This window comes from Choloepus didactylus, chromosome 5 (genome assembly GCF_015220235.1).
Source record: "Choloepus didactylus isolate mChoDid1 chromosome 5, mChoDid1.pri, whole genome shotgun sequence".
In the NCBI taxonomy this organism is placed as follows: Eukaryota; Metazoa; Chordata; class Mammalia; order Pilosa; family Megalonychidae; genus Choloepus; species Choloepus didactylus.
In genome coordinates this window covers 109,139,135-109,159,435 of record NC_051311.1, presented here as the reverse complement: position 1 = coordinate 109,159,435, position 20,301 = coordinate 109,139,135, and the positions used below count along the sequence as shown (strand labels likewise).

Below are 20,301 nucleotides of genomic sequence, written 5' to 3'. Positions count from 1 at the left end.
AGAGAGGACTGGCTGGTCCGGGATGGAAGATTCCTACCTGATATTTCTTCTCTTTCTTCAATTTGGCATTTGCAAGGTCTTTCTCCAGTCTATATCCTCCTCCAGAGGGTCAAACAATTCAGAGCTTTCCTTTTCTGTTGTTGAATCACTGGAGAGAAGTTTCTAGTAGCTGTTTACATCACCATATTGATGATGTCACCCCAAATTGATTTTTATATATTGGCCTTGTATCCTGTGACCTTGCTAAATTCATTTATTAGTTCTAGGAGTTTTTTTTGTTTTTTTGTTTTGTTTTTTTGTTTTTGAAGATTCTTTGGGACTGTCTACAAACACATGATCTGTAAGATAAGAGAGGCAGTTTTATTTCTTCTTTACATCTGTGTGCCTATTATTTGTGTTTCATGCCTTACTGCCCTGGAGAGATGGATGTTAAAATCTGTGGGCAAAAGCTTGAGGAGAAACAAGATATTGCAAGGACTCAAAATATCTCCCCCAATATTTAATAATTCAAAGGGAAAAATAATTTTATAGGGGAGAAACATGGAGATACCTCCTTAACCAAGTGATCAAGGTTAACATTACCAGTTACAGGAACTACTGATATCATGTACCCCAATTTGATGCAGTGAAAAGGGTACATCACTTGTGTAGCATTTCTGCCAAAAGATGCATAACCTCAATCTAAATTGAAAAAATATCAGACAAACTCAAATTGAGGGAAATGCTGCAAAATAATTGACCCATACTTTTCAAAAGTATCAAGGCCATGAAAGACAAGAGAAGACTGCAGAACTACTCACAGAATAAAGGAGACTAAGGAGGTGTAATAACTAAATGCTATGTGGTATTCTAGATTGGATTCTGGGGCAGGAAAAAATATATTAATGGAAAAATAGTGAAACCGAAATAAAGCATACAGTTTAATCAATAGTATTGCACTAATGTTAACTCCTTACCTTTGATAATTGTACTGTGGTTATGCAAGATGTTAACTTTAGGGGGAGCTGGGTGAAAGATAGATGGTAATTGTAATATCACTGCAACTTTTCATTAAGTCTGAAATTATTCAAAAATAGAAAGGTTAAAAAAAAAGATTCTTCTAGCTCCCGTGTTGAGAGCAGAATTAGGAAAGCATGAACAGAAGCAGAGAGATCAATTTGGAGGTCACTAGGATAATCCAGGCAACAGATAATAGTGGCTTGGACCAGAACTGTAACAACTGAGGTGGTGAGAAGTATTTGGAATCTGAATATATTTTGAATATTTCCTGAAAGAAACCCTTAAAGATTGTAGAAAGAGAGCAATCTGGGTTATTAACTATCCAGTAGAATAAAATAACAAATAGAAAAAAATAGGGCCAACATCCTAAATTCACAATCTTTGAAGAACCAATTGTCCACTGGAAAATAAGCAGAAAGGACACTCCAAGACAAATTGATGTTCTCTATTACTATCTTTGGTACAAAATGCCAAACCCCTATTCATTCTCTTAGCCAAGCATATTAAGCTGTGCCATACATAAACCACAAGGTCAGTTGGACCACCTAGCCTAAATTTCTCTGATGATGAGGAGACACAGGAAGAAGATTAAAAAGTTACAAATAACTGCCTCAATCCAAGCCCAATTTGCATCCCTGCCACTAAAAGGTACACTCCTTTTGGTACAACTATGTCTCTGAAGATTCTATGACATTAACATATCTCATTTGGAGGGGAATAAGGAAAAGGGTATATACTGGCCTCTCATAGAGCCTAGGATGTATTGTCATCTTGAGCAATATCAGGGCTCAGGATTGGATCAAGTAAATATGTGGGTGAAGGAGTAGTGGTAGTCATTAGAAGTTACCTTCTTTAAAATCCTCAATGGCTTCCAACAGATGACAGGGTAAAATCAAACTTACAGGAAATACATAACTAAGTCTATGCCATAAAGTCTGCCCAATTTGGAGATTTGTATAGAGGAATAAGCAGAGGTAAGGCTAGGTAGAAGTGGAAAACTTAATCTCCACCTGAAGAGTTAAACTTCAGTTTTAGCTTTCTCAGTTTAATTTCAGGTCATCACTGTCTTTAATTCTCTTTCTCTGAAATGATAGCTCATTTATAATTTTGGCTATTTTAAACTTAACATGTTATCTGGTATTATGTGTATATCTCGCTTATTCTGACAGATTAATGGTAGGGATATGGTAAGTTGAAAGAACTTTTAAATTAGACAGACCTAGGCTAGAATCTTAGCAAGCCTTTTAATAATAACCCTGGCTTTCTCATCTGGAGAATAATACTGATTTCAGAGCACCACTGTGGAGATTAAATTTGATACTGTATATAAAGTTCCACTCATAAGATATAATCAACAAAAATGTACCTTCGCTTCCCCTTAAGACTATAAAGTCCACTACTATAAAGTAAAGGATATCATATACTTCTCTTATGTTGAAAAATGAAATGTTCATAGTATTGAACTCTTATTACAGTAATTCATAAAATCATAAGACTAGAAATAACCATTCCCAGATTTAACAGTAAAACCTTTCGAACATTCATGGCTTGTTATTTGTAAGTAAACAAATAAGTAAACGAATAAATAAATAACTGCCTTCCTTATTTTCTCAAACTAAATACACAAAAAGCCTATCCTGAAATTGATCATAGATACTGAAATCTACATTACATACATTAGGTACTACTTCACATTTCATAGGAATATTAGAGTATCATGAAGTATCTAAGGAAATGTTGTCTGTCCCTAAAAAAAAAAAAAAAAAAAATACTAAGAATACATGAAGTTTTAAAACTTAAAATGCCTTTGTTAATTTTCTTTTTCTTTTATTCTTTTGAGAACTGGGGTATCAAAGTTTGGAGAGCTGTTGTTTTTAAAAGTCCACATAGATTTTAGGAACTAAAAATCACACTACTAAACTCTTATTGGAAAGAAAGACTACAGTATGATGCAATTGGTGTGGTTCACTGAGGGACCAGACTTGAGATAAAAAGGCTGACTTTGACCTACCAAGTGGCAATTAAGAAAGTCTTTAGAAATGTAATGGCAAACTGGGAAGAGTCTACTGAGGAACCTTATATCCCCTATGTTACTTACTGTAACAGCTGGTCCTTATGTACCCCTGTTCCAACATACTTCCTATGATTTTAGTTCTATTATTATAACATATTTTTAAAATTTATCTGTACTGTATTTTGATATAAACAAAATACTGAGTATAGATATTTACATATCCACTGCTATAATTTAAATATCATAAATACACTACTGAAATATTAACTTGTATTTCCATACAAAAAAATAAGGCTAAGAAAAGCAATCTAAACTTACCCTCAAAAGCAAAATGCTTTAAATGGATTGATTTTTAAGTGGATTATAATGTATAAAATCATAGGAACATACACACAATGCAGTATTATTTATCCATAAAAAGGAATGAAGTTCTGATACATTTGAAAACATGGATGAACCATGAAGACATCATGTTGAGTAAAATAAGTCAGATACAAAAGGACAAGTATTGTGTGATCTCACTGATATGAAATAATAAGAAGCAAATTCACAGTCAGAATATAATATAGGTTATCAGGGGGTGGGGTAGGAAAGGGAATAGAGAGTTAAGGCTTGAAATGCACAGTTTCTATTTGAGACAATGAAAAAGTTTTGGTAATTTCAAAATTACCAAATTTGAAATTTGGTAATGGTAGTGGTGGTGATAGTAATACAACATTGTGAAAGTCATTAACAGCAATGATTTATAAATTTGAAAGTGGTCAAAAGGGGGAATTTTAGGCTGTTAGTAGAATAATAATTAAAAAAAAAATCCATGGAACTACACAACACAGTGAACCCTAAATTAAACCATGGACTACAGTTAATACTACAACTGTAAAAATGTGCTTTCATCAAGTGTAAACAAACATAGCACACCAATGCAAAGTGTTAATTAATAGGGTGGTACATGAAAATCTGTATTGTATGCATGATTTTTCTGTAAATCTACAAAAAAAGAAATCATAGGAACAGAAAAGGCTACATTTAAATCAAACCAGCCAAAGTTTACACATTTAACACTAAAAGCTTTTGAACATTCATGGCTTGTTGTTACTCAATAGTTTGCCTCCCTCATTAGATTATGGGGAATCTTCTTCATTTGTCTCTTCTAAGTCAAAGCCTTCAGTAATACTGATATTTATATTACTGAATGCCCACTGAGTTTACAGCACCTCTAAGCAATGTATGGCTTAATGAAGGGACCAACAAACTTTTTCTTTAAAAAGCCAGAGAGTAAATATTTCAGGCTTTGTCTCTATTGCAACCACTCAACTTTGCTGTTGTAGCTCAAAAGCTATCCATGATACATGAAAGAATGGGCACAGCTGTGTTATAATAAAATTTTATTTACAAAACAGGGAGGGGGGTCAGATTTGGACCATGTGCTGTAGTTTGTGACCCCGGGTGTGGAAGAAGCGCAGCACAGTAAAACAACTTCACACATCGACTACTTCCTAATTCTATCACAAATTACTTAACCTTTCTGTACTTCAATTTTTCATCTGTAAATGAGGACAAGTCCACCTACCTTGCAGGATTGTCAGATTATATAGTACGTAATACAGCGCCTAATATACATAGCAGGTGCTCAATAAATTTTAGCTCCCTTGCCCTTTCAGGATCTGCAAATAATTGGTAGTTTCTGCCTTCAAAAAACATTCGCTGTTTCTAAAAGACAGTGAAACCTTAAAAATATCACCAACTCTATGCTCTCTATCAGGAAAAAATATATATCCAGTAGTTTTTTTTCACAGCTAGACTTTTTATTAGGTATCTGTCTTTTGGCGAATTTTTAAAAATTTTATTTTCAACTATATTCTGAAAAAAGATCATTTCCATTTTCATTACTTTCTACATCACTAGTGATACTAAAAAGGGCTTCTCTTACGTAATTGCACTGATAAACATGAAGTGAAAGGGACGCAGAACTGAATAAAAAGTCAGAAGCGGGAGACTAAATCTCAAACTGGGAGTATATGCAAAAATATATATGAATTTGTACATATATATACATGAACATATATACACACACAGCCACACACAGATACACACACTTGCCTCTGGTAGGGAGCAAAGAGATCTTAGAGTAAAATGTTGCTAGAAATGAAGTATGATTTAAGAGATTCAGAGTTAAGTTTGCCAAACTGCATATTAAGTTGAAGCCAGATGTGTCTTTACTCTTGGGGGTTTCCTGAAAGAAGTTCATGAATACCCACAGTCTACAGGAAAACCCTTGAGTATTAAAGAGTGTTCTGAAATGAAATCAACTGAGAAAAATCTTATAACAAAGAAAGCAACTTTCCTGTAATATGCATAAAATAATCACTTTGCTATTATTCCAAAAACTTAACATGGCAGCATTCAATATAAAATAGATACACAAACACAAAAGAATTCTCATGACAGTACTTTAAAAACAAATAAACAATGTGGCATGTTGGTGGCCTCAGGTTTCTCAGTAACCAAGGCAAAGGAGATAATCCAACAAGCTCCTCAAGGATATGTTTTATACCTACACAGCTTTCACAGCCTGGAAAAGGATGCTGCAGTTAGAAAGGAAGAAATGAAAATAGCTACAAAAGGCAGCAGCTGACTGCTTCTTTCTGCCAAACTGGCAAATTAACACTGAACATAGCCAGCATGAGGTCCACAGGTAGAAAACTGTCCTAACTTGGGATATAACTACTGTATCCAACAGTGCTTGCTTTTTAATTTCCTATTTAAGCAATTACCTGTAATGATCATAGAACCTGGAGCACTCCACGTAAGTAAATTTTTAAGATAGCTGAAAATTTTCCTTGGAATTATTTAACTGTCATACTTTTGCCTTTTCAACTACTCAAAAGGTTATGCATTATACATTAACTCCCCTTCAAAGCTACTTTTCAGACTTTGAATTCAGAATTTCATACATGGCTGAAAAATGAACACTTTAGACTTCAATACACCATGTCATCAATAGATAGCATAACTAGACAGAGGAATAATAATGAAACAGAAAACCTGAATAATACGAAAACTGAACTAGACCTAACAGACACATAGAGAACACTGCACCCTCAAACAGCAGGATACATTCTTCTCCAGCGCTCATAGATCATTCTCCAGAATAGGCCACATGTTGGGTCACAAAACAGGTCTCAATAAATTTAGAAAGACCGAAATTATACAAAGCACTTTCTCTGATCATAATGGAATGAAGCTGGGAATCAAAAACAGGCAGAGGACTGGAAAATTCACAAATTATGGAGGTTAAACCACTTGAAAAATCAATGGGTCAGTGAAGAAATTGCAAGAGAAATCAGTAAACGTCTTGAGATAAATGAAAACGAGAACACAACATATCAAAACTTATTGGTCTCTTCAATTAGTGATATGAATGAAGCAGGTCTGGTTAAGACCAGGGCAAGCCAGGCCAAAGGGTAAAGGTTGAAACTGTGTTTTAAAACTTCAACTTCCATATGAGACCAAGGGAATAGATATCTATTTGGTACAGGATCTAAATTTTCTAAATGCTACAACTCTACAGTCGATTTGTTCCAACACAATTGCATGGAACTTTGAATAGGAAGTGAGATACGGTAGGTTAGTATAGGCTGGAGTGAAATAGTGACACATCCCAGAATAATTTGGGCAGATGATAAAAAATATATTTACAGCCTCCCCCTCCCCAGCCCCGAGGATCTGGGGGAAGGTGCGGATGTGTTGGACATCCTCACCTGGACTCGTGTTGATGTTGTCACAAACATTGGGACTGGCGGTTTGATGTGCTGAGCCCTCGAGCATGGGACTTGCCCTTATGAAGCTCATTACTGCAAAGGAGAGTCTAAACTTGCATGTAATGGTGCCTAAGAGTCTCCCCCTGAGTACCTCTTTGCTGCTCAGATGTGGCCCTCTCTCTCTCTAACTGAGCCATCTCGACAGGTGAACTCGCTGCCCTCCCCACTACATGGGACCCGACTCCCAGGGTTGTAAATCTCCCTGGCAATGCAGAATGACTCCCGGGGATGAATGTGAACCTGGCATCGTGGGACTGAGAGCATCTTCTTGACCAAAAGGGGGATGCAAAATGAGATGAAATAGTTTCAGTGGCTGAGAGATTTCAAATGGAGTCAAGAGGTCACTCTGGTGGACATTCTTATGCACTATATAGATAACACCTCTTAGGTTTTAATGTATTGAAATAGCTAGAAGTAAATAGCTGAAACTACCAAACTCCAACCCAGCAGTCTGGACTTCTGAAGACAATTATATAATAATGTAGATTACAAGGGGTGACAGTGTGATTGTGAAGACCTTGTGGATCACACCCCCTTTATCTAGTGTATGGATGAGTAGAAAAATGTGGATAAAAACTAAAGGACAAATGGGGTGGGATGGGGGGTGATTTGGGTGTTCTTTTTTCACTTTTATTTTTTATTCTTGTTCTGGTTCTTTCTGATGTAAGGAAAATGTTCAGAGATAGATTGCGGTGATGAACGCATAACTATGTTATCATACTGTGGACAGTGGATTGTATACCATGGATGATTGTATGGTGTGTGAATGTATTTCAATAGAACTGAATTTAATAAAAAAAAAAAACAAAACTTATTGGTCTGAAGGCAGTGTTTACAGGGTAATTTATAGCCCTAAATGCCTTACATTAAAAAAGAAGAAAGTGCTAAAATCAAAGACCTAACTACACACCTCGAGGAACCAGAAAAAGAACGGCAAACTAACTCCAAAACAAGCAAAAGAAAAGAAATAACAAAAAATTAGAGTGGAAATAACTGAAATGGAGAACAAAAAAACAACAGAGAGAATAAACAAAACCAAAAGTTGGTTCTTTGAGAAAATCAACAAAACTGAGAAGCCTTTAGCTAATTTGGCAAAGAAAAAAAGAGAGAAGATGCAAGTGAAAAAAATAAAAAATGAGAGGGAAGACATTATTACTGACCCCATAGAAACAAGAGGATACTATGAATAACTGTATACCAACAAATTAGACAACTTAGATGAAATGGAAACTTCTTTGAGCCATGCGTGGATGACAGTGCCTTGGAAAGCCAGAATCTCAGACTCCCTCTGAGCCTCAGGCTTGTGTTGACCTAAGCAAGGAAGATACAACTGATTCCACTCATTCTAAAATCAGCTCATCTCAAAACAGTCATCAAGAAGATGGCAGCATGTTCTCTTTAATTACCTGGAATATTGATGGATTGGATCTAAACATCCCACAAGAGAGGGATCGAGGGGTGTGTTCTTATTTAACTTTGTACAGTCCAGATGTGGTATTTTTACAGGAAGTTATTCCTCCATACTACAGCTACCTAAAGAAGAGAACAAGAAGTTATAACATTATTACAGGTCATGAAGAAGGTTATTTCACAGCTATAATGTTGAAAAAATAGAGTGAAATTAAAAAGACAAGAGTGCTGATTGTGTGATAAATGCACAACTATATGATAAACCATGCATAACTGATTGTACACTGTGGATGACTGTATGGTATGTGAATATTTCTCTATAAAACTGTAGGAAAAAAATATAAATAAGGATAAAAGTGCTGGAGAAAACATGGAGAGAAGGATGTACCTATTTACTGTTGGTGGGGAAGTAGAATGGTGTAGCCTATCTGGAGGACAGTGTGGTGGTTCCACAAGAAAACTAAGTATGTGGGTGCCATAAGGCCCTGCAACCTCATTATGGCATATATACTTGGAAGATCAGAGAGCAGGGACATGAATGGACATTTGCACGCTGGTGTTTATGGAGGCAGTATTCATGATTTGCAATGGGTGGAGGTGGCCTAAGGACAGATCCACTGATGAAAAGAATGGTGAATTATGGTGTATGCATACAATGGAATGTTACGCAACTGCAAGGAGTGAAGCTGTGAGACACACAGTGAGGTGAATAGATCCTGTAGACAGCCTTTTGAGTGAAGTACACCAGAAAGGAAAAGACCAACATTATCATGCCTCACCAACATGGACTAACTACAATGTGTAAACACAGAATTTAATCTTAGACCACAGCTTATCAGGGGACCGCTTATTGTAATGGTCCCTAGATTGTAAGCTCTTACAGCAGTTACATCTATTCCTGAACTGTAATGCTATCTCCAAATTCTGAGATGCTGATCCCTTTGTGTATAACCTGGTTGGTCTTTGGAACTTTGGGTATCTGCGTGACATCTGAAATGCAGAGCTAGAGCTCAGCAGATACGAATGTCAGTATTAGCGCAAACAGCAACTCTTAAAAAAGCTGAAAAAGAGTCCAGACTTCAATTAGAGATACGAATGAAGCAGATCTGGTTAGGAGTAAGGCAAATCAGGCCAAAGGGTAAAGGATGATACTAACTGTGTTTTAAAACTTCAACTTTTGTGTGAGACCAAGGGAAGAGATTTTATTTGGTGCAGGATATATATCTTCTATAGCACATTAAATAATTTAACTTGTATGGTCAGTTTATTCAAACACCATACTTACATGGAACTCTGAAAAGGAAGTAAGATCTGGTAGGTTTGTACATCCCAGAGTAATATGGACAGAGAATAAAAATGTATGTGCAGGGCCCCTGTGAGGAGCTGGGAGGAAATGCGGAAATGTTGGACACACCCACCTGGGTTATTCCTGATATTCTCACAAACACTGAGGACAATTTGGTATGCCAAGCCCTTGATCTTGGGGCTTGCCCTTATGAAGTTTGTTACTGCAAAAGAGAGACTAAACCTACTTATAAATGTGCCTAAGAGTCTCCCCCAGAGTACCTCCTTTGTTGCTCAGATGTGGCCCTTTCAGAGGGCCTCCCCCTTACGTGGGGCCTGACTCCAGGGGTGTAAATCTGTCTGGCAATGCAGGATATGACTCCCAGGGATGAGCTTGTACTCGGCATCATGGGATTGGGAAAATCTTCTTGACCAAGAGGGGGAAGCAAAATGAAGCAAAGTTTCAGTGGCTGAGAGATTTCAAATGGAGGAGACAGGTCACTCTGGAGGGCATTCTTATGTACTATATAGATACCCCATTTTAGGTTTTAGTGTATTAGAATAGCTAGAAGTAAATACTGAAACTATCAAACCATAACCCAGCAGCCTTGATTCTTGAAAACGATTGTATAATTATGTAGCTTACGTGGGGTGACAGTGTGATTGTGAAAACCTTGTGGCTCACACTCCCTTTATATAGTGTATGGATGGATGACTAGAAAAATGGGGACAAAAACAAAATGAAAAATAGGGTGGGATGGGGGGGGATGATTTGGGTGTTCTTTTTTACTTTTATTTTTTATTCTTATTTTTATTCTTTCTGGCATAAGGAAAATGTTCAAAAACAGATTGGGGTGATGAATGCACAACTATATGATGGTACTATGAACAACTGATTGTACACCATAGATGACTGTATGGTATGTGAATATATCTCAATAAAACTGGATTTCAAAAAGAGCCAAGAGATTCTTTGTGGCAGCTGGTGGCCTTAACAAACAGGCCTGTGGACCTTGATGCATAGCAGTCTGCGTGACCTAGGCAGTTAATGTTTAACCTATCATCTTTGTAAGCCAGTAAAGAGAAAACGGTAAATTAACCTTGAAATGTAACTTTAAAAAGTGAAATGAGAAGTAAGCAGAAGGTGAGAAACTCTTGGTCTCACAAAAGTGGAAGACATATACCCCAGACCTCCCGCCGTCAAATGTTAATCTAATCTACCTGCTTCCTGGCTCCCAAATGTTGTTGTGGTTATGTATTGATCACACCACCCCCCCCCTCCCCATCAAGACTCTTTTCCAGTGCTTGTACCCTCAGGAATGTCTCAAACCCTTGTAACTGGCTTGCTGTCCTCTTTTTAATTGCGCAGTCAACTTCCCTGCGAATGAGATGTCCACCCGGCCTAAGAGAGCCGCCATGGTATCTTTGTGACTTCTCACCCTGTTGGTTAAGTCATGTATCAGAAAATGCCCAGTGTCTTCTTTGGCCTCTGGAGTGGCAAAAGCCCTCATGGGCCATGACATTATTCCGTTTCCAAGTCCCAAAATGATGAGAAACCTTTTGTGTGTGCATGTGTGAGTGTCTCAGGAAATGAACTCTGCCTTATGACTTCCCATTTGGAGAGTGTAAGAAAGGGTTAAGTTTAGCTTTCACATAAAGGCAACATGGAATAGGGAAAATGGAGACTCAGCGGCAGAACTGGCTTAAACTGGCCCTGTGGTAAAGGGAAGGAGAGAGAGAGCCATGACGTAAGCCTGAAACCAGAGCTAGCTCCTTATATGGGAAAAATAACCAGGGTTACTGGAATGTAAAGGGATGTGGGGGTAAAATCAAAGACAGGAACTCTCAGCGAGAAATCTGAACTGTTAACTCTCTCTGATAGGCTGTATAATCTAAAATCCCAAAGGTGGGTGAGTCAGCTCTCTCGGATAGACTATACCTTCTGGAGCATCCAGCCAATGGAGAAACAGAGGAGGGACTTGTGTTTAGGCCTAGGATATAAATTTTTGCTGTGTTCTATTGTTCGGCTTGCCTGCCACGTTTCTGGCTGTACATCCATTCTTGCAAGATTGTGAATAAATTCTTTTCTCCTCCACAGTTGGGTGAGCATTTTTAGGTATAATGCTTGTTTCTAACAGAGAGCACCAAAGGGATGCTAAGGAAAGAATTAATCAGTTAAAAGTGATTTTTAAATAAATGCAAGATATGTTATCATACTGTGGACGGTGGATTGTATACCATGGATGATTGTATGGTGTGTGAGTATATTTCAATAAAACTGAATTTAATTTAAAAAAAAAAAAAAATGCAAGAGGCTCCCGAGTCAGCTATGCTTATATTTGCAGGAGATACAAATTTAAGGTATCAAAAGGTTACCAAATGTAGTGGTTTACCCAACAACATTTTTAATGTCTAGGAGTTTCTGGGCAAGCCTGAGCATTGCCAGTATACATGGGATACACTAATCTTGGAATACCTGGTTCTCGTAATCTTCGTTTTGATCGAATATTTTTCAGAGCAGCAGCAGAAGGGAGCCATGTTATTCCCCAAAGTTTGGACCTACTTGGGTTGGAAAAACTGGACAGTGGCAGATTTCCTAGTGATAACTGGGGTCTTCCATGCAGCTTACACATAATATTGTGACCTGCTTTTCATATATGAGTTTTAAATGTACTGTGTAGTTTTGTTCTGGATTTTAGTAAATACAATTTTACCTGTCTGGAAAGATATGTTTACTATGGAGGAATTAATATACTAGATAACTGTAAAAGAAGAAAATCCTCCTGTGCCTTTATTTCATGGATTGTGTCCTCAGATTTCAGAACTAAATATTAATGTTTACTTGAACTAAAGCAGGCCCATGTTCAGAATAGGAGGGCTCTTAATGAAAAGCACAAAGCCTGTCAGAGCTTTCAATAATGGTCATAGTGTCAGCTGGGTTCCAAGGAAGGGGCCAACACTATCCTGGGGTAGACTTTATACTTGATTTGCTTTTTCAATCAGCTACTAGAATTAATAATTAATTAATTAACCGTTAATTATTTAAAATATTAAATAAGCCCTCAAAAAATAATTTTTAATGTTAACAAGAGGTAACTGAGTCCTTGGAACTGAATCTTTTAATTATACTTGGCAAATTCAGATCATCTTAAATGAAAAAGTTCAGTGGAAGACAACTATCCTACATCAGACTTCTTTTGTCAGCTAACAGTGTATAAAGAAACTTTATGATTTAAAACTCCTTGCCTCTTACTCATGTTTATAGTTACCTCACCAAGAGAGACAAAGTTAGGCTTGATAATGATTGAAGTCAGTTTATAGCAGTATCGAACTGTTTTTCTAAGAAACAAAGTAAATGTGTAAACAGAAATAAACTTTTAGTTTTGCTACTCATAAAACTGAATTATTTTGCAAGGGGTGAATAAAGAGCACATTAAATGGGGTTTAAAGAAACATTTCTTTGCACCAGAGAAACGGACTTTAAATAATGAATTTTACTTGTTTATATTAAAAAAAAAATGGATCAAAGACCTAGCACCATAAAATTACTCAAAGAAAATGTAAGAAGGCATCTTCAAGATCGCGTGGTAGGCAATGGTTTCTTAGACTTTACATCCAAAGCACAAGCAATGAAAGAAAAAATAGATAAAGATGACCTCCTCAAAACTGAGTTACCTTTATGAATCAAAGGACTTTGTCAAAAGGTGAAAAGGCAGCCAACTCAGTCGGAGAAAATATCTGGGAATCACATATCCAACAAGAGTTTATTGTCTAGAATATATAAGAAATCCTGCAACTGAACAATAAAAAGACAAACAGCCCAACTTAAAAATGGGCAAAAGACTTGAATAGACACTTTTCCAAAAAAGAAATACAAATGGTCAAAAAGCACATGAGAAGATGCTCAATGTCTAGCTACTAAGGAAATGCAAATCAAAACCACAATGAGATATCATTTCATACCTACCAGAATGGCCACTATTAAAAAACAGAAAGTTACAAGTGTTGGAGAGGATATAGTTAAAGTGGAATACTCACTCACTGCTGGTGGGAATGTAAAATGGTACAGCTGCTGTGGAAGATAGTTCAGCAGTTCTTAATGAAGCTAAGTATAGAATTTCCACGTAATCCGGTAATCCTGATAACAGATATTGTTCCGGTTTGCTAACGTTGCCATTATGCAAAATACAAGAAACGGATTGGCTTTTATAAAGTGGATTTATTTGGTTACACAGTCACAGTCTTAAGGCCATTAAGTGTCCAAGGTAAGGCATCAATAAGGTCCCTTCACTGAATGATGGCCATTGGCATCTGGAAAACCTCCGTTAGCTCAGAAGGCACATGGCTGGCGTCCACTTGCTCCCAGATTGTTTTTCAAAATGCCTTCTCCAAAATGTTGCTCTTGGGGCGTTTTGTCCTCTCTTAGCTGCAGCTTCTCTTCAAAACGTCACTCTCAGTTGCTCTGAGATCCTTTAGACTGTGAACTCCTTTAAACGACTACAGTGATCCAGTTAACACCCACCTTGAATGGGCAGGGTTAACACCACCATAGAAATTATCCAATCAAACGTTTCATTCACAGTTGACTGAGTTACATCTCCATGGAAACATTCAATCAAAGAATTCCAATCTAATCAACACTAATACATATGCCCCCACAAAATTGCATCAAAGATAATGGCATTTTGGGGGACATAATACATCCAAATTGGCACAGATATGTACCCAGAGGAACTGAAATCAGGATCACAAACAGAAATTTTCACACCAATGTTCATAGCAGCATTATTCACAACTGTCAAAAGATGGAAGCAGCCCAAGTATCCATCAACGAATGGATAAGCAAAATATGGTATATACGTACGATAGAATATTAGTCATGAGAAGGAATGAAGTCCTAAAGCATGAGACAACATGGATGAACCTAGAGGACATTTAAGTGAAATAAGCCAGACACAAAAGGGCAAATGTTGTATGATCTCACTCATATGAACTATGTACAATAAACAAACTCATAAAGTTAGAATCTAGAATACAGGTTACCAGGAGATAGAAGGAGGGTAGAAAATGGGGATCTGATGCTTATTTTGTGCAGAAGTTTTATTTAGGTTGATTTTAAATGTTTGGAAATGCGTAGTGGTGATGGTAACATATTATTGCATTTGTAATTAACAGTGCTAAATTATGTGCATGAATGTGGATGAAAGGGGTAGTTTTAGGTCACAAATGCTCCTAGAAGGAAAGCTGGAGGATAAAACATGGGACTGTATAACACAGTGAACCCTGTGGTGGACAGTGTCTGTGGTGAATAGTACAATAAAGTATATTTATGAAGTATAACAAATGTTCAACACTAGTACAAGGAGATAATAATAGGTAGGTATATGGGAAAAATAAATGGTAACTATGGACTACAGTTAACAATAGTATTTTAGTGTTCTTTATATATATATAAATCAATAGAGAGAATGAGATTATTGGTTATGTAGGGCTGGGGAAGGATAGAGGGATTGAGGTGTATGGGGTTTTTCTTTTTGGAGTAATGAAAATGTTCTAAAATTGATTGTGGTGATCAATGCACAATTCTGTGGTTATACTAAAAGCCAATGATTGTACACCTTGGATGAACTGCATATGTGAATATATCTCAATAAAACTGCTTAAAAATAAAGTACATTTTCAGATAAACATCCAATCTCTGGTTATTAGCATTTTCTACTACACAGGACAGCATTAAGAAAAATAAAGAGAATAAAAGAAGGGACACAGCCAATTTTCTTCTGATATCACAGTCCTTTCATTTATGTAAGGTATTTGAAGATCATAAACAGGGACAGGGATGACTGGCTTATTAACCTTTGAAGTCACAATCCTATTATAATCTAGTGAGAGAGAAGGAGTAACTAGTTTCTATTCTTGGGTCTATCATTACTCTTCTACTCCTAAAACATAAAATTTCATTTTTAAGTTCCTTGTATGGAACTTGACCATTTTTAGAATTAATCTAAACTGGTTCATTTCCTTTCTGGACCTTTGCTCAAGGTGGTTTTCACTATGAATGGATGTTTATAAACTGGATGTTCATTACTCAAGAAACAACAGAACTGGAGAGAAAGCCTTGGGAAGCAAGAAGGTGAAGGTCAATGGAACCTGGAAGAGAAATGAGAGACAAAGAGAGGCCACCATGTGCACCGCTATGTGATGGAGGAGCCAAGGACCAAGGATCACCAATAGCCAGCCCCAGAATGCCAGTTTTCAGGAAGAAAGCATCACCTTGATGATGACTTGATTTGGATTTCCAGCCTCGAAACTGAAACACACCTAGGAAGACAAACACAGAGAAGAGGGAGATGTCCTGTGACCAAGGAGGCAGAGATTGGAGTGATAAGGCCACAAGCGAAGGAATACAGGGAGCTACTAGAAGCTGGAAGAGGCAAGGAACCAATTGTCTCCTAGGGCCTTCAGAGGGAGCAAGGCCCTGCCGACACCTTGATTTTGGACTTCTGGTCTCCAAACTGTGAGAGAACAAATTTCTGTTGTTTGTGATAATTTGTTAAGGCAGCCCTAGGAAACTAATACATGTATGTATATATACAGAACATTAAATTAATCAGAGTAAGTTCTTTAACAGCCATTGTGGTGAAACGTGAGTATAGTAAACATTAAATCACAATATATTAGATTTTATCATTATATTCCATTATATTTTACAGGAACAGTATTTTCTAAAGAGCTTCTTTAAAATAGGAAATGGACGATGAGAATTCTAGTTAAATACTTTTTATTTAAAATACTCTCAGTTATCCATAATGAAAAGAACCTAAAAGCACGAAGACCAAGTAGCATTGCTGAATTCATTTATTTTACTACTTATGCGCCTTCTTGTGAGAGGACAAATTAGTAAAAATACAGAGATGAATGCTAGTAACTTTGATATGCCTGATTCAAAGCTGGCTTGTGCCATTCCCTGCAGAATTTATACCTAGGAGGACAGCTGTCAAGGGTCTTCTCCTAACTTCTATTTTGTTGGACCAATTTTCCCCCAAACTCTAGAATTTTGTTAGATTCCCACAGGCCTCACACTCACAGAAGGTTTTAAATTAGAATTTTTATATTACTTTCTAATGAGATTATACATATAACCACAGAGGTATAACAACAAAACTGACATAAATGTTTCTTTAGCAATTTCAAACTTGTGTCCCATAATTAGACCACACTGCTGATAATGTGATGGGAATTAATATTTTTACAATTCTGTAATTATCTTCCAATTATCACAAACATAATGAATTTTATGTCTATTTTTTTATTAAAAGGGTCAATTTAAAAACGTACTTATTTTAAAAATGCCACATTTTTTCACAGTCCAATTTGTTCATTTCTTCATTTTTTAACAGGAAATCTAAAAAATGGTATTCGCTTTTGACAACCCAGAGAATCAGTTTGCAGTTAGCCCTGTGCCCTTATGTATTGTATGCCCTGATCTAGGATGGCTGGTTTCATAGTAGCTGATTCTAACGTCTTAAGTTAGAGAGGAACAGAATCCAGCCATCTTCCCTCGTGCTGAAACAGGTATCCACCCAGGAAGGACTGACACTAGAAGTCCCACCCACCCAGCCTGGGATGCTGAACCACCAATTCAAACAAGACACTGAACAAAATCAAAATGCAACAACACATCATGTCCTTCTCATGTAAGTGAAAGCAGGGGAGCTTCACAAACTAAACATAAATTAAAATTAGGCACTTTATAGTTTTTCCCAAAAAGCTAAAAGAGACTTAGCTTTCTTGAAATCCATTTGAAAGTTGATACCACAAATATGTAATATAAATACACAGAGCCCAAGTCCCAGCCCTACAAGATGGAATTTTTTGGAAACCCAGATATTCAAGAAATTTAGAGCTTACAAATTGTGATGGAAGAACATGTTGCCAGAGTAAACGGCCTTAGTAAACTGTACACTATAGTGAGCTAAAGGACAGCAAAAAATCAATATACAACACAGCTGATATTCATGCTCTTTCACTGTGGAGGCAATGTCCTAGGACAGCACAATGGTCAAAGACAAGGGCAAACCCAAAAGGCCACATATCATATGATTCTGTTGATGTAAAATGTCCAAGATAAGTAAATCCATAAAGACAGGAGATTAGTGGCTGCTAGGGGCCGAGGGGAATGGAGGAACAACCGCTGAATGGGTATGGGGTTTCCTTTTGGGGTGATGAAAATGTTCTGGAACTAGATATTGGTGATGGTTGCACAACACTGTGCATGTACTAAATATCACTAATAGTGAACTTTATGTTATGTATATTTTACCAAAATAAAAACTAAAGGGAAGGACAAAATTTTGCATGGCTTATATGTTGCCATCCTTCTATTAATATGATCTGGCAAACCCATATACAATGTTCTGTGATGAGCTTCAAGCCTTGAAATAATGTCATCTGTAATCAGGATTAATGGAAGTTTTTTCCTGTTGCCTGCTGTTACTTCAAAAAACACAAAATGAAATCTTTCTGAGGTTTAAAAGATAACATCAAAATATTAAAAGAAACCACATTAATTGGGGAAAAAAAAACAGAAAGTACATTCCCTTCAAAAAATAAAAATATTAGAAATATCCATAACACAATAAACAAATTACACTACAAAATCACAAAGGGCTTTGAATTTTTAAAACTTTTTTTGCTATTTTTATAGTAAAGAACTCAAGTGAAAAGAGTGTTTTTATTAATTTTCAATTTAAGGGGCAAGAGTGTACTTCTAGTCCATTTTCAAATATATGTCAAAAACAGAATGACTCTAATACTTAACCTAAAAGTAGTTCAATTACTTTCATATCTTAAATTTTGAAAAAAAAAAACAATTAACAAAATTTCCTTATTTAGAGTCTAAGTTATGGTAAAACCATTCAACAGAATGCTGGAAAACAGTTACAAAAATCATGCTTACAATTTTATTTTATGTGGGAAAATGCTTCCATAACAAGATAAATATTATATACAGTGTAATCTCATTTAAATAAGATATACACATCCATAGAAAAAACACTAAGGAAATATATACTATACTGTTAACTCTGATTTTCTATGGTGATAGAACTATAAATTGTTCTAGGAATTTTTTCTTTCTATTTTTGGTAATTTTCAAAAAATTCTAGAAAAAAATTATTTAAAAATAGATCTAATAATGGTGTGGAACGTGAAAGTAATAAATTACAAGAAAATTAACGATCCAGATTACATTTTATCACATATATAATATATATCTAGAAATGATATATGCTCAAGATTATTCAACGCAACATTATTTACAATGGCAAAATAGTGGAAATAACTTAAAAGTCCATCAGAAGTTATATACAAGAGAACCCAAGATGGCGGCTAGGTAAGACAGGGCAAAAAAAACACCTCCGTGAAAAATACTAGATAAAAGCCAGAAAGTGACCCAGAACACCAGTTCCAGCGATGCACCAGCCGGACAAGGTCTGCTAAATCCACAGGGACCGTGCATTTGGTGAAACTGGAAGTCTGTATTCTGAAATGAGTGAGTGAGCTGGCTGAAAGTCTGGTGGCTGCACTGTGGTGTGGGAAAACCGTGGGTTGGCGTTTGGAGACGGACTAGTTCTTCTTAAAAAAAAAAACCAACCTGGGACCAACTGCAGATACAATGGTGAGAACTGTGAAGTGAAGCACAGCAGGAGCGGGCTCTTCCAACACCTTGGTGCCTGGCATGGAGGATAGCCCTACCCACACCTGCTGCTGATTGTCTCGGGGCCAAGGTGGTAGAGGGGAGCCAAAAGGAGAAAGAAACTGCGCCCCTTGCAACCATCTCCCCAGCGGGCTGGGGATGCTCCCGCCCGGGGCCGGACTCACAGCCCAGAGCCGCGCCAAGAAACCCAGTATGACAGGGAGTGTTCCCCGCAGCAACGTGCACATGCCACGATATTGGCTGTGGACAGTGGCCTTTAGGGCACCCACAGCTAACTGTCCTGGAGCTGGGAAGGCGGAGCTGTGCGAAGAGGGGGAAATTAATACGCCCCATTCAACCATCTTTACAGCAGGCTGGGAATGCCCCTGCACGGTCTGGCGGCCCAGGGCTTCCCTGGAGGGCCAGCACACGCTTGTAACGTGGCACAGCCTTCCTTTGGCAATGGTCCTGGAAGAGCATGGCTGAGAAGGGGGACCCGCCCGGAAATCACAGGGACCCTACGCCAGTGCCAGGGACTTGTGAGTCAGCGGCAGAGATGACCTGTTGTGGGACTGAGGTGAAGGCTTGGACTCTTACAACAGCCTTAAATCTCTGGGAACACCTAGGAGGTTTGATTAGTAAAGCTGCCCTGCCTCCCTAACCGCTCAGACACACGCCCCACATTCAGGGCAGACAGCACCAACAACACACCTGTTTCTAGTTTGCTAATGCTGCTAGAATGCAAAACACCAGAGATGGATTGGCTTTTATAAAAGGGGGTTTATTTGGTTACACAGCTACAGTCTTAAGGCCATACAGTGTCCAAGGTAATATATCAACAATCAGGTACCTTCACTAGAGGATGGCCGATGGTGTCCGGAAGACCTCCATAAGCTGTGAAGGCATGTGGCCAGCGTCTGCTCCAAGGTTCTGGTCTCAAATGACTTTCTCCCAGGATGTTCCTCTCTAGGCTTCAGCTCCTCAAAAATGTCACTCCTAGTTGCTCTTGGGGCGTTTGTCCTCTCTTAGCCTCTCTGGGGCAAAAGTCAGCATTCCAAGGCTGTCTCCAAAATGTC

The 20,301-nt window shown here is 37.5% G+C and overlaps 1 pseudogene; it reads left to right on the top strand.

Annotated features, from left to right (window-relative positions):
- Positions 1-8,068: 8,068 nt before the first annotated feature.
- LOC119534374 lies at positions 8,069-12,171 on the top strand (annotated as a pseudogene).
- The last annotated feature ends 8,130 nt before the right edge of the window (positions 12,172-20,301 follow it).